This window comes from Dipodomys merriami, unplaced genomic scaffold, assembly GCF_024711535.1.
Source record: "Dipodomys merriami isolate MVZ:Mamm:240054 unplaced genomic scaffold, mDipMer1.0.p SCAF_13, whole genome shotgun sequence".
Classification (NCBI taxonomy): domain Eukaryota; kingdom Metazoa; phylum Chordata; class Mammalia; order Rodentia; family Heteromyidae; genus Dipodomys; species Dipodomys merriami.
Window position 1 is genome coordinate 1,553,409 of NW_027202604.1, and position 14,714 is coordinate 1,568,122.

The 14,714-nt window shown below is 37.3% G+C and overlaps 1 protein-coding gene across 18 annotated transcripts in view; it reads left to right on the forward strand.

Annotated features, from left to right (window-relative positions):
- Erc2 (ELKS/RAB6-interacting/CAST family member 2) overlaps positions 1-14,714 on the forward strand; it is a 1,008,017-nt gene that overhangs the window by 314,761 nt on the left and 678,542 nt on the right. The window lies entirely within an intron of this gene.

The following is a 14,714-nucleotide window of genomic DNA, read 5'->3' on the forward strand; positions in this document are numbered from 1 at the left end:
ATTCAGGAGGCTGAGATGTGAGGATTGCAGTTTGATGCCAGCTGTGACAAGTAAGACTGTGAGACTCTTATCTGCAATTAACTGCCAAAAGGCTACAAGTGGAGCTGTGGCTCAAGTAGGAAAGCACCAGCCCTGAGAAAAAGCCCAGAAACAGCATCCAGGCCCTGTGTTCAAGCCTCAGGACCAGCACACAGATGAATAACAGAAGCAAAAAGTTCAAAGGTCATGGCTCAAGCAGTAGAGCACCTGCCTAGTAAGTGTAAAACTCTTGAGTTCAACTCCTATGTTGAACTAAATAATTGGGCAGTGGATTTGAATAGAGATTTCTCCAAAGAATAGATACAATTGAGCAATAAGGATATCAAAGGGTGCTCAGTTATTTGTCATTGATGGAAATGAAAATCAAAATCATAATTAGAGTTTCTTCCTTATGAGGATTGCCAAAGCAATACAAATGATAATGAGGGTTGGGGAAGATGTGGAAGGAAACCCTTAAATGTTCATTTGAGAATGTAAAATTGTGCAGTCCAATTTGGAAAATAGTTTGTCAGTACCTCAAAATATATTCTAACATAGGACCACCTGACCCCCAAATCCCACACATATGTCCACACATAAATGGACATGTAACAATTATTTGTAATAGCTAAAAAATGTAAAGCAACCAGGTGTCTATCAAGTGATGAAACAAAATATGGTAGACATATATTGAGATCCTATTTGGCAATAAAAAGCAATAAAATACTGATATATGCCATAACTCAGTTGAACCATGAAGACATTATTCTAAATGAAAGAAAGCAACCAAAAGGCTATATAATATATAATTTTTATTTATATGAAATTCCCAGCAGAGAAAAATTAATAACAGAAGGTAGTAGGGTAGATCAGTGATTGTTAAGAGCTATAGGAAAAAGATGTGGAGGAGCTACAACTAATTGGTTTAAAGGTCTTTGGGGTGATGAAAATATTCTGGAATTAATGTTGATGTTTAAATAAATCACTGATTTGTACACTTTAAATAGGTTTTATAAAATGTGTATTATATCTCAATAGAGCATAAATATAAAAAATACAAAGGAAATGATCAATAAATTAAAAGAACTATAAACTAACCAGAAATATTAACTAGCTAATGTGTTTCTCAGGTTAACAGTAAAGGCAATACTGTTTTTTTCTTTTTTTTTTTTAATTGTGAAAATACTGTACAGAGGGGTTACAATTACATGGGCAAGATAATGAGTACATTTCTTATCAAGCATTGTAGCCTCCTCCTTTGTTTCCCCTTCCCAGCCTCCCCCGTGTCCCCCCACCTAATCCTCTTCCCCCCCCAAAGTTGTAAAATTCGTTTTTCCACATAACGACGTGTACATCTCATTGTTGCAATGGATCCACCTGCATCCCTATTTAAACGATTTGTTTTTTCCCTTCCCCTCCACAAATTTTACCAACCTCAAATACAGTGAAAGCAGGGGTTATACTGTGGGGGAGGGACATACAAAGCAACAAAAAAATAATCTTATAAATAAATGTGTTAGAAACAATCACCTGAAAGAAAAACAACATTTGAATACATATCTTAGGGTTCATTTCCCTAACATCAACTTATCTGACCTTTTCTGCTTGACTCAGACATATATTAGATATTACAAATGGGACCTATGTTTCTTTGGGCCTGGCTTACTTCACTTAATAGAATTTTTTCCAAGTCTTTCCATTTCCTAACAAATGGGGCAATGTCATTCTTTCTGATGGAGGCATAGAATTCCATTGTGTATATATACCACATTTTCTTCATCCATTCATCTACTGAGGGGCATCTGGGTTGGTTCCATATCTTACCTATAGTAAATAATGCTGCAATAAACATAGTCATGCTGGTAGCTTTAGTGTGGTCTTATTTGTGATCATTTGGGTAAATGCCCAAAAGTGGGATTGCTGGGTCATAGGGGAGCTCCATGTGGAGTCTTTTGAGGAACCTGTATACTGCTTTCCAAAGTGGTTGAACAAGTTTACACTCCTACCAACAATGCAGTAAGGTTCCCTTCTGTCCACATTCCCTCCAGAATCTGTTGTTATTAGGGTTCTTGGCTATAGCCATTCTAACTGGGGTGAGGTGGTGTCTCAATGTTGTTTTGATTTGCATTTCTTTTATGGCTAGAGAGGTTGAGCATTTCTTCATGTGTCTATTGGCCATCCTTCTTTCTTCTTCAGAGAAGTTTCTCTTTAAGTCTTTAGCCCACTTATTTATCGGGCAGTTGTTTCTTTGAAGATTGTTGTTGGAGGATATAATTTTTTGAGTTCCAGGTATATTTTAGATATGAGACCCTTGTCTATTGTAAGGCTAGTGAAGATTTCTCCCAATCCATGGCTTTCTATTAATCTTTCTAGCTATGTCCTTTGCCATGCAGAAGCTCAGCAATTTCATGCAATCCCATTTGTCCAACGTTTCTTTGATTTGTTGTGTTTCTGGGTCTCTATTAAGAAAATTTCGGCTTCTGCCAAGGAATGCTAGGGTTTCTCCTATTCCATCCTGTTGTTTTTTTCTTTTGGTACATGATCTGACCTGTTTCCTAGCTAGCCTCAAATTTATGGTCTCATGTGATCCTCTTGACTCATCCTTCTGACAGGCACACCACCTTGCCCAGATTATTATTAACATATTAAAGAGATTTAATCAATGTAGAGTAAACAGTTGAACAAAATGTACCAAAGTGTTCATATGTAATCTGAGTGGGGGAAGTTATAAATGATTTTTGTCTTCTTTTTTTCTATTTGATTTTTATGTTTTCAATTACATGCTTTTATTATATAGGAATGATCAGAAATTGTTACGTATGGGAAAATAATAAATTTGTTAGAAAAAAACTAACAATGCAACAAAATGAAATCCAGAAACTGGCACTTGAAAGGTATGGGGCAATGTCATGAGGGGGTGGGTAGACAAATGAAGAGAGGAAGTGGGGAGCAAATGTCCTGTAAAACTAAAAAAGTTGAAGGGAAGGCTTAGATTGCAAGGACAGGGAAGTATGATGAAAGGGGTGACCTTGATCAAGATACATTGTACTTGAAAACATTTGTTGAGGGGCTAGAAAGGTGGCTCAGTGGTAGAGCGCTTGCCTTGCATGCCTGAGACCCTGGGTTCGATTCCTCAGCACCACATAAGCAAAAAGAAAAAAGCCAGAAGTGGCGCTGTGGCTCAAGTGGTAGAGCGCTAGCCTTGAGGTGAAGAGCTGAGGGACAGCGCCCAGGCCCAGAGTTCAGGCCCCACTACTGGACCTCCCCCCCAAAAAAAATTGTTGAATGGTAACTCCTTTCTGCAATTACTTAAAGTTAATAAAAATACAATGTTTAAAAAGTATCTTTTCTAGGAGAAACCAGTGTGTGTGGGGGGTGGGGGGGGGGAATAGTAGTGAGTTCCAGCAAAATGGCATGATGGTCTGTGTCATAAATGACCCAGGAACTTTGCTCTCTAGGTCTTGGGCACTTGGCAAACCACTTGCTTCCCCTGGCTTTTGCTATTCTCATGTGGCAAGTACAGGATTGGATTAAGTATCCTGCTTTAAAAAAAATCATACCAACTTGGAGATTTGGTAACTGGTAATTTAGATTCTCAGAGGACCTCCTGGGGAATCTGACAAGACATTCTTTCAGTGTTTAAATCTTAGCCTTGTTTGCTGTGTATTGACCAGCCCAGTCCAGGCCAACAGCCACTGCCCTTTTTCTTGATGTTGCTCAGTTCCCAACCTATTGTTTATTTAGGGATTGCAATTTCCTTGCTGGCATGCGCCCCTGCCAGCAGGGTTGAGAAGTCAGCCACAGGCCTCATGTGAACTTCCCCTTTCAAGTTGCAGTAATGACAGTGTTTGGGCTGTCCCATGCCTCATCTCTTAGGTACGATTCAGTTTCCACATCCATCAGGCCACACTGATGACTTGGGGTGGCCTGAATTCCATTGCTGCCTGTTGCTTTTTCCATGAGACAAACTGGTTGAACATAGAGGGATTTGTGGTATGTTTTAGAGGTCCTTAGAAAGCCCCAACCTCAACCCAGGGATGGGTTTAAAGGAATGAAAAAATAAGTTCAGATTGCTAGATGACCAGGCAGCTTCTTTATCTACTTCTTGTCTTAAATTTTACTGTAAGAGAAACAGAAGTGTCAGTACACTATCTTTTCAAAAAAGCCTCCCTGTGTTCACTGAGTTCCTACGTCTTAGAAGATGAGCAGCTGGAATTCAAACATTTTTTTGTACTTGGATATAAAAGATGACATCCAGTTCATATTTAGGGAGGGTGGGGCAGACTGTTCATCTGGAAGCAGTTTTCAAATGTTTTTCCTTTCTTTTCACTCTCCATAACTTCTCCACTATTTTCTCTCAGCCTTGCTCAGTGATTTTTAGAGGAAAAATACTATATGGAAGGAATAGCAAGAACAGCTCAATTTCAGGTAGTATACCTTCTCTGATGCCAGTCTCTCCTGAGATTGGCCTGGAGACAGGAGAGTCCCCATATGTAGCCTACTGTCTCCTAGCATTTCTGTCAGTGGAATCATTCCATAGGACCAAAGGAACCCTTGGGTAGGTTGTTTGACATTTGTAGGTCTCCTGACCTGTTAAATGAATGAAGTGAGTTTTTAATTTATAAGATTATTATGTAAAAATTGAACTATGTAACTTGTAACTTGAGGGTAGGGATGGAAGGGGAAAATGGGGAAGAATGATGGAAAATATGACATTGATCAAGATGCATTGTACTCATAACCTGACTTAAGAGTTGTAACCTCTTTGAACAACTATGGAAAAATAAAATTGAAAAATAATAAAGTAAAATATATTATTATAAAAAGAAATCAAGCCAGGCACTGGCTGCAAAGTCTAGCTACTCAGGAAGCTGAGATCTGAGAATGAAGGTTAGAAGCAAACCCATGCTAAAACTCATGCCTGCAAATCTAGCTACTTAGGAAGCTGAGATCTGAGAATGAAGGTTAGAACCAAACCCATGCTGAAACTCTAATTAATGTTCAAATAGCCAGAAGTAGAGGCATAACTCAAGTACAGCAGCCTAGCATGAAAATCTAAGCAAAAGTATGAAGTCCAGAGTTCAATCCTTTGTACTGGCAGAAAAAAAAATGAAAAGAATCAACTAAAAAAATTCATCGGATTATTGGGGAAGGCTTAATGAGATTTTCTTAGCATTGTAGTTCTATAAATAACATAATCTCTGTATGGCTCTGTTTCTGTCTATCTGTCTGTCTGTCTGTCTGTCTGTCTGTCTGTCTTCCTCTCCTGGTCCTGGGGCTTGAACTGAGGGTCTTACTCTCTTGCTTGGCTATTTTTCCTCAAGGCTGGTGCTCTGCTAATTGAACCACACCTCCACTTCTGGCTTTTTGCTGGTTAATTAGATACTTGTCTCACAGACTTTTCTGTCTAGACTATTTTTGAACCATAATTCTCAGACCTCAGCAGGATCAAAGCATGGGCTACTAGTGACCAGCTGTTTATATTTTGACAGATGCCTAGGTAAGGCATAAATGGGGACGATAGGTAGATATAAACAATAAATCTTTTGATATGATTTCTTTTCTGAGCTATGCAAACTACAAGTAAATGCAAACATTTTGTATCCCTTTTTGAATGAGAAAAGAGTAAAAAAAACCCAATGCCATCTGCATTTTTTCTCTATCTTTCTGGATGGTTCTGGTGTAGGTGGTACTCAGACTGGTATTGGAGAGCCTTTGTGTCAGGGTCTGTCACAGGAACATTGAAATGATTTATAATTACCCAGGTCTCCTTTCCATGTAGAAACCACTCTATACTAAAGTAGATTTCTATGCAAGGCTAATATTTATCCCCAATGCAGAAAACTCCACTGGTTGTTGATATGCTGAAAGGCTTTCTCAGCTACCCTCAATCCTAAAACTATACTCCCAACTCAAGCTTTTGCCTGATCTCCACATCCCCACATTGGCATATCCAACAGGGGCTTCCCAGGCCTGAGTTCAGTGTTCCTAGAGGTGTCTGGTTGCTTGACTTTTGTCTTGTTCCATACTGGTTGTTGAGTGAGTTGGCAATTAGCCCTGACCCGAGGGGATTTAATACTCTAGGGTTCAATTTCCAATTTTGTTTTTGTTTTTTTTTTGGTCGGTCGTGGGGCCTGAACTCTGGGCCTGGGCGCTGTCCCTCAGCTCTTCAGCAGCACAAGGCTAGCACTCTACCACTTGAGCCACAGCGCCACTTCCGGCTTTTTTTTTTTTGCTTATGTGGTGCTGAGGAATCGAACCCAGGGCCTCAGACATGCAAGGAAAGCGCTCTACCACGGAGCCATCTTCCCAGCCCATCAATTTCCAATTTTGATAATACAACTTAATTGAAGCTGCTTTCATGTCCTAAAACTCTTTGATTCCTCTTCTTCTCAAAACTGCTCACTTTCTTATTTCCTGAGACTTTCCTATATCTCTCACTAGTTTTTTTAAACAAACTTTTCTATATTTTGATAATTCTTACAGCTGTTTTCTCTGCTGTATATTCTCAGTCATGCCATGACTGAAAGAGAATTTCTTCACCATTAGGCTGATTGATTGTATCGTTTTCACTGTCTCAGTTCCATTTTGGCTTCTGTTTTGATCATTAACTGCAAAGAGGCCATCTTATTTAAACCATGTTTACCAGATTATATAAGGTGCCTAGTTACAACTGAAAAACGAAGTCCCAGATTGGTTGTAAAGGTGTTTGTCATCCAACCTTACCTACATTTTAGTTACAACTCCCCTGAAATGAAATGTGACCCTAAACTCTTTTATCTGTCTCTTTACCTGTCTTTGACAGAGACTCTAGTTTTCTCAGGTATTATATGATGGACATTATACATAGTGCTTCTGATTTTATCCATGTTATTACTTCTAGCTGTAAAGAATTTCATCGTCTCTATGATAATTTTATCTTTATCCAAACATCAGATTGGGTTCCTGTGATTTTGGGATATTTTTGGACTGTGGTATGGTAGTCTTTCCCACTTCTTTCTTCTCTGTCTATATATTTATGGTATATTTTATTTATGTACATTTTAGTATTAATCTTTCACACTGCCACTGAGGTGATATATTACTATTATAAGTGACAGAAACCTTGCTCTTATATTTTGATGTTTCATAGAGTGGATGGTTCAGTTGTCTGTTTAAATAATGTTGTAAGGATTCCATTATTCAGACCAGTTCTTAGTGCCTGGTGTCAAGGCCACAGCCCGCCACAGGCTTTATTTTCTTTACTCTCAAAAGAGTAAAGAAAGAGTCATCCTCTTCAAAAGAACCTCATTGACCTTACTAGAGTTATTAATTTATCATAAACAATCACTGTGTCCATAAGATCCATGGTACTTGCCCCGGGCAAGGCCATGTATTCAAATGCTCACTACAATTAGAAGGAATTGGGACGATTCATTTCATGAATGTAAAAGAAGCTACGTATACAAAATGACAATAACAACAACCACATATGCTACAGCACAGACTCAGAGAGACAATAATGCTTATTGAACACCTACTGTGTATTCACTATTATTCTGGGAGATTTATGTGTTATTAATTTAATTCTGATAGCAGCTTTATAGGATCAGAAAAATTAGGAACATGCTCATAAATAAACTAGGTTGATTAAAAATGGAAGCAGCTACTCAGGAGGCTGAGATCTGAGGATCGCGGTTCAAAGCCAGCCCGGGCAGGAGAGACCGTGAGACTCCTATCTCCAATAAACCACCAGAAAACCGGAAGTGGCGCTGTAGCTCAAGTGGTAGAGCGCTCGCCTTGAGCTGAAGAGCTGAGGGACAGCGCCCAGGCCCAGAGTTCAAGCCCCACGACCGACAAAAAAAAAAAAAAATGGAAGCAACTGATTCGTGTACCTTTAGAACTAGGGAATTGTTAGGGATTGCTATAATAATGATTTTATGATAGGTTCTTTGATGCATTACATATTATTTGCAATATTAATAATATTACATATTATTTTCTTAACATTATCATGAACTTGACCTTATTTCAGAAAAACTAAATATCCTGTCTCACAATGTAAAAGCCTGAGCCAAGATTTGTGTCCAGGCTGTCACTCCCTGCGGGTCAGATTTTCTTCCTTCCTATCATCTCTGTCTGGATTATTTTGTCATGGGCTCCTTTTTTCATATTTAAGTCTATTATGGATCATAATAGATTCATACAGGGAGAGTAAAACTTCAAAGGTCACAGTATCTTACAAGAACCACTAGGTAATCAGTAATGGGCACTGTCAGGATGTCAAGAAGACAGGAAGTGTGCATTCCATTTCATAAAGAATGAGTCCGAAGTAGGCAAATGAGGCCATGAAAAGAAACATAAAAGTGTCCTAATTGTTTTTAATTTGATCTGCTCTGACTTGATTCTGTGCTTGTATATTTGATCATAAAGAGTCACATATCTTTACAAATAGAAAAATAGAAACCTCACCAAAAATCTCCAGCATACTCCTGACATCTTCTAAGCCAGGCCATTATCTTTCTATAGTTTGATATAGCCCAAGAAGATGAGGTCTTAGTTCCTCAAAATAGGTGTTAGGTCTAAGTTGACTTTTTTCCCCTAGATTGCTTATTTGGGACTCATGGGACCATAGTTATCCCACACAAAGTCCTTCTAAAGGCAGGACATTAATCAGATAGCCTAAAACTGAGGGCTGCCCATTTACTCTGGCAGCTACAAGTACATGAGTTCTAAAAGTCAAGCTTTCATGAACTCTGTGGTATGCAGTAATACTAGTTTAGAATTTTATTCTAAATAAAGTGTAATATAATTATATAGGGACGTTTCCTGAACATTAGATCACGTCTTCTTTAACCATATTGGCTTTAAGTTTGTTGATCAATGCCTGTAGTCTGATATGTGATCATGGTGAATTCTGTCCTCTTTAAAAACTGCTTATATGTTCTTTCTTGGCCTGATATTAAAATGAAACCAGTAATTCTTGCTATATTTGAAAGGAAAGCACATTGTGACACTGAGCAATAACATAATTGTTACTTTTTGTGACTAAATGATATTACTTTTTTTGCTGTTCCACCCACTCACCATTTCAGTGCTCTGAAGTTCCTAGAGAGGAGTTAAAATCTGTTTCTGGCTGCTTGAGGGGAACATGATGTTTGACAAACACAAAAAGAGTAATAAGGCATCCTAATTGGCACGGATGCTCCAGAAAGTTTATCCCAAGGATTGCTGTACCCTTGGGCCATGTTGGATAGCTCTTTCTTTTTTAAAGTACATATTTTATTGCTGTTGTAAAAGTGATGTACAGAGGGATTACAGTTACATAAGTTAGGTAATGAGTACATTTCTTTTTAAACAGTGTTACCTCTTCTCTCCTTTTCTCCCAGTTTTTCCCTCCTGATCCCCCACCCCGCAAGTTGTATAGTTCATTTTCAACATGTCTAGTGAGTTTGAATAGCTCTTGAAAATATGTTTGTGTTATTCTAAACATATTTAGTAATATCGTTTCCCTGGTGGGTTTTTTTTTTTTTGCAGTCTATCTTGTGGACACTAGAAATCGTTTAGAATACCTGAATTGCCCAACAATCTTGGGAACATGCATATTCAAGTTTAGTTGTTTTGGATTGGGGCTTGAGAGTTTGTATGTCTAAAAAAAAAATCCCCAGATGATGCTCATGCGAATAGACCACCTTATGAGTAGCAAGGAAAGACTATGCCTTATTTTAGAGTGAAGAAAATGTCTATAAATCATATTAAATTCTACATGGTATTCCATGTATTTTGATACTCAGAGGCTGAGATAAGAGAATCCTCATCCAAAACCAGCAGGATAGAAGAGGCCATGAGACTTCATCTCCAATTAACCAGCACTAGACTGGAGGTCTGGCTTAAATGCTAAAGCACCAGCATGAACAAGAATGCTGAGTGACATGAGCCCCTAAGTTTGACATGAGCCCCTGAGTTTAAGCCCTGGTTAACACACACACACACACACACACACACACACACACACACACACACACACACACACACACAAAAAGAGTACTCGTACTCAACTTACTTTTGCATTGCTATAATTACTATACTCAAGGTCTTGTGCTAAATTCATGCTTCCTTAAAAATTATCAATAGAGAAATGGCCACGAGATAAATGGCTGCTAGTAGTTCATTTCTGGTAGCTTATTATTGTCTATCAGATACTTATCTTGCATCTTTTGGATGGCAGAGATAAAATGGTCATTGGTATGTACTTTTAAGTAGACGTCTCTGCTTTCTGTTTTAAAATTTTAAGTTATTTTATGTATATATAACCTGAAAGAGGTGGTTCATATATTTTTCTGAAATAAACATATTCTAGCAATTGTTCCACTGAAAGAATTTTTCCACATTTTCCCACCAAAGTATGATTATAAGACAATTTTATGGGTGTTCTATCTATTGGAGACATGTTACCTGAGTTATGAGGTAGTAAGTTGAGAAGGATGTCAGAGCAGGCTCCTTTCCTTCTATGTCTCTTTTCTGATTTTCCTTTTCTCTTTTAAAATTGAATTTCATTATATAGCCTCAGACTCTTGAATTTGCCATTCATTTGCCTCAGCTTCTCAAGTGTTGGGATTACAAGTGTGCACCACCATCCCAGACTAAAAAATAATTTTAAAAGTGATAGAAGTCAATGTGAATATTTAAACCCCACTCATTTTATTTATTTTTAACTTTACTTGTTTTAAATTGGAATACTTGTGGCAAGTTTCTTCTCCATCCAAATTCTTGTTTTGGTTCTTCAGTTTGGCCACTTTGGAAAGCAGTATGGAGGTTCCTCAAAAGACTCCACATAGAGCTCCCCTATGACCCAGCAATCCTACTTTTGGGCATTTACCCAAACGATCACAAACAAGGCCATACTAAGGCTACCAGCACAACTATGGTTCTTCAGTTTAATAATCAATCACTGAAGTCCTAATTTAATTTTTGAGAGCTGACTTGTAGAGTTAATAATACTGACATAATAAACAGAATTCTTTGCGGCAAGCTTCTTAGAGCCCTTGATGTTGGTGTGTATTGAGAGTCTCTTAATAGACAGTTCTCAAAACTATTTGACCTTACAGTTTCACTTTCATGGAATATTTGAGTTCTGTGTACTTAGGAAAAAATTATTCTATATTGTATTTTAATTTCTAATCTCTAAGGAAGCCCCCAAATTATGTTTCTAGAATTTGCTTAATTGTAAATCAAAGATAAGTTTTAAAATCACAATGTAAATTTTTTAAAAGACTATCAGTTATTAATAACATAAAGTCAATTGTTAATTGGGAAATAAAATGTGTCTTTACCTTCCAAATTTATGTTTACGGATGTTGAAGTCTTCACTGAAGTTCTTCACTGAGTTACTGAGCCTGTGTGTTTAGTATCTCTTCTGAAAGGTAACACTGATATCACTTTCACTGTATCAAAATTAATATCATGGTCCACTTATATAAGTTTGTAGTCATACGTGTTAGTCTTAGAGATTCTTTTAAGAACATAAGATAAAATAACCAGTGTGGTAGCCATTATGTTTGCAGGTGTAATTTCCTCAGTCTTTCTTGGACTGGATGTTTTAAATATCTTCTTGCAACCCAAATCTACCTTCTGTGACTGTATTTGTTGTTGTTGTTGTTGTTGCTTATTTGTTTGGTTGAACTCCGGGTCTGAGCCCTTGCTTGGCTTTTTCACTCAAGATAAAACTTTACCACTTGAGTCATACTTTAATTTCTGGGTTTTTGTTTGATAATCACAGAAAGGAGTCTTCGGGACTACTCTGCCAGGCTCACTTCAAAACAACACCCTAAATCGCAGCCTCCTGAGTAGCTAGGATTACAGTCATGAGTCACTGAAGCCCAATTCTATGATTTTTGTATCTGTACTGTATCTGTACTCCTCTATTTATCCTAATTGTGACTTCTTACTTTTTATCTATGCATATGGTTTTAGAATAAATTTTATTGCTCTTAAAGTTGACTTCTTAATTCAGAAAAAATTACATGAACATAACAAAATATACTCTTATTAAAGTCTTTCTCTCTGCATTATATTCTCCTATCCTATTCTTTCTCCCTCCATTCCCCTTTATTCCTCCTTCCTTCCCTGTTTCCCTTCCCACTCCTTTCTCCCATCCTCCTTTCTTCTCCCTCTTTCTCCCCTTCCCTTTATCTTGTGAAGTTCCTTCAAACCCATTTAGAAGTCAGAGCTATGGTCATTGCTAACAAAGTTGATTGGAGCACATCTGAGAGTTTGTAAAGGAATCACATCTTTCTCCCCTGGCCTATACAATTGAGGTTCAAAATTCTACCCAGTAGTATCTAAATTGTGAGGCCCAAAAAGTGTATTGCTGAATAATCACACAGATACTTATCTGTATATATATTTGGGCACCTGCAGACACATAAATATGGTCATTTTGGATAGGAGTCTGAAATCCCAATAAATAGCCAGGAATGTTGACCCTTTTGCTCCTTTAACTTACAGTTAAAACTTTTTTTTTCCAGTACTGGGAACAGAAGTCAAGGCTTCCCTTTTGCTAGACAAGAACTATACCACTTGAGCCTTTCTGACCCACGTCTATAGTCTAACTCCTGGAAAGATTGTATTTATCTGTAAACTTCACCATTGGTCCATTTGTGTTTCAATAGAGAGAGAATTTTTACATATTGATTAGAATTTTGATATTTCTGAATCTGTTTTAGAATGAAATTATAACCTTAACTTTCCCATAGGAATAACAAAAATGGTAACAGTGGGTTTATCTGAATAATCAGAGTACAGACAGTCATCATTACAGGACTCTTCAAAAAGTTTTTAATAATCTTGAGTCTGTCCCATTTTATAGTTAGGAAGAAGTTTTGATTTAACTGTCACTTGTATGGGAGGATTCTTATAAAATTTTAGAAAAATTTTCCCCCTACCCTTTTTTTAAAATTATTGCTGCTGCTGCTTTTTGAATCTTTGGGGATCTCATAGCTCAGAACTTAAATGAGTCACCACAAGTGATTTCCTTTTGTCTGTTTGAGCTGTCTTAGCAAGCTGTAGGCTGGGTGGCATAATCAATGGAATTTTGTGTTTTTTTTTCCCTCATAATTCTGAAGGCTGAGTCTGAGATAAAGATGTCAGCATGGATGGCTTCTGGTGTGGGCTGTTCTTGATTTGCAGTTAGCTACCTCCTGGCTGGGACCTTATATAGGAGAAAGAGCAATGGAGATAATTCTAGTGTGTTTTCTAGGAGCACTAATGTCATTATGAAGACCTGATCCCTATGACCTCATTTACTTTTAACTACTTCCCAGGCCCCATCTCCTAATAATACCACATAAATTTTGGGAAACGATTGTTTCAGTTAGTAAGTGTTCCTACTTAAACTGACAGTATAAAAAGATTTCTAGAAATTACATTTCCAGAAATTGCATCTATAATTGAAAACCACTAGGAAACTATGTATAATAACATGAATGGTGGTTAACTCTGACTAGTAGCATTAAAGACATTTTACCTATTTTCTATAAAGTATATTGCTTTTATAACTGGGAAGAACACAACAGGTATTTTTATCTTTTTTTGTTCTGTCCTGGGGCTTAAACTCAGGGCCTGGTTACTCTCTCTGATGGCTTGGACGCTATCCTTGAGCTTTTTTGCTTAAGGCTAATGCTGTATCTTTTGAGCTACAGATCTACTTCTGGACATGCTGGCTTTGAACCACTATCCTCAGATTTCAGTTTTCTGAGTAGGCAAGTAGGTATTAGTTTTGAAAGAAAATGAAACAGCCAAATGTAGCATTTCATAATCTTGAACATTTTCAATCCTTTAGTTTCACCTCCTTGTTCTTTTTTCCCTGAGAATTAATGAAATTGTCAAGTACATTTTGAATGTGTGGTTGTAGGTACAAAATAGAGCACAGTAGATAGTTGTTACAATTCTTCTTCTTTTAAGTATGGTATGATGTTCATAATAGTAACTGTCACATGAGATATGCCTGTACTTGTAACAGAAAAATAAAACAATAGCAACAAAGTAGGAACAGACATAACAGTCATTTTCTTAAGAGTTAATTATAGAGAAGCCTATTCATTGTATTTATTTTAGGAATTTTTAGTTTTTAGGTTCTTAAAATCCCCTCACCCCCACCTCCAGGACCCCATAAGAATTGGCTTATTTTCCTTAATATTCAGTAATAAATATAATGAAGTTTCCTTTAATCTTTGCAATGAAATCACAGGTACATGGCAACTGCTAGAAAAACTTAAGTCACTCTTCATAGGTTTCGTTACAAAGATTGATTTGAATCTAATTCCTAAGGCTGGGAAATGTTGCATTTGTGTGTGTGTGTGTGTGTGTGTGTGTGTGTGTGTGTGTGTGTGTGCATGTGTGTGTGTTCCCTTCTTCTGTAAGAGCTTTCTCTTCTCTACTTTCTGAAGCTTTGTTTCGTATTATACACTCTCTTGTCTGTCATTGAATGTTTTTTCTCAATTAATCCCACATCTGAATGTAATATTTCTAGTTTTTTAGGTCTGTAAATCAATAGGTTAGAAATGTCCTGCAAGGTAATCATGTTTTTTGTCACGTAGGGACTTGACTGCTCACAAAATAAATCATGATGTTGTGATATATTACTTCCAGTTGCTATACATTTTCAATATTTAGTGTATCGGTCATACTAAGTCAAGATTCAGTGATTTAATTTCACG